The sequence below is a fragment of the Verticillium alfalfae genome, genomic scaffold, assembly GCF_000150825.1.
Source record: "Verticillium alfalfae VaMs.102 supercont1.10 genomic scaffold, whole genome shotgun sequence".
NCBI lineage: Eukaryota > Fungi > Ascomycota > Sordariomycetes > Glomerellales > Plectosphaerellaceae > Verticillium > Verticillium alfalfae.
The window spans coordinates 268,606-269,918 of NW_003315029.1; positions in this window are offsets into that span (position 1 = coordinate 268,606).

A 1,313-nucleotide genomic window follows, 5' to 3' on the forward strand; every position below is an offset into this window, starting at 1 on the left:
GCGAGGGCGAGAGCGTGCGCGCCCTCCAAGCCCTCCCAAACCCCCCATGGAACGACCCTTGACCCTGGCCCTGGTCATAATCGTCACCTCCCCAACCACCCTTTTCCTCCTTTCCCATCCCGCCCATCACCTGCGAGCATCTTCCTGGATGCAAAACCTACCCTTCGCCCCATCGCCAACCAGGACCACACCTTGACGTATCGACCATTGTCCTAAGAGACCGATCGCCGAATGCCTCGTTGACTTGTCAACAAACAGCAGCAGACAAACCGCGTCGAGGGGGGGTGGCACTTCCATACAAACCGAAGCAATCGGCCGAACCGCCAGCAATCGAACCGCCAGCGATCGACCCGCGTCCCGCAGCCTGACGCGATAGAGCTTGCAACGTTGAAAAAGAAACAACCACCCATCTCCTCCCAAGCCACCAATCCTGTCGTCCGACGCCCACCTGTTGGACCCAAACCATCGCCGACTGTGTCTCTCCCCTTTTCCACATTTACACTTTCAGGTCCTGTACCTGTCTCAACGCTCGATCCGCGACCTCGATTCTCCACCTCCACGCTCGAACCCCCAGAAATCGCCACGAGGCACAACGTCATTCTTGTCGCGGCGTGGGTGTCTGCTTGCCACACACACACACACACACCTCTCTCCCGAGCCTCGGCTCGTAGCATCGCCGACCACCTGCTGGGTCCATCAGAGCAGGCCTCGTCCATAATAATCGGAACGGCATCTCTCCCCGCTGCCTCACGACCCATTGCGTTTTCCTTCCAGCGACATGCCACGCGGACACTCCACAGAAACAATGCCGCAACAGCAGCAGCAACAGCAGCAGCAACAGCAGCAACAGCGGCAGCAACAACCCCCAATTCCCATCTCCATCACCATCTGCGGCGACGGCGGCTGCGGAAAATCTTCCATCACCTTACGCCTCGTCCGCTCGCAATGGACGTCTGAGTATGACCCGACCATTGAGGACTCGTACTCGATCACACGTCGCATCGACGGTCACACCTACCATCTTGCGCTGACCGACACGGCCGGCCAGGAGGAGTACCGCGGCATGTGGGCATCGTCAAACCTCGGGGCCGATGCCTTCCTCCTCGTCTACGATATCACCTCCAAGGACTCGCTCGACGCCCTGCAGTATTTCAACGACCTCATCGACATGGAGACCGAGACGCGCCATGACAATGCCGAGCGCGCGCGGCGCGCTGGCTGCCGCCGGCTATTCGAGAGTCCATCCCGGTTCGGGCCTCCGGCGCTAGACCGTCGCTCCCGTCAGATGTCGCCGGCAACAAGTGTGATCTGCA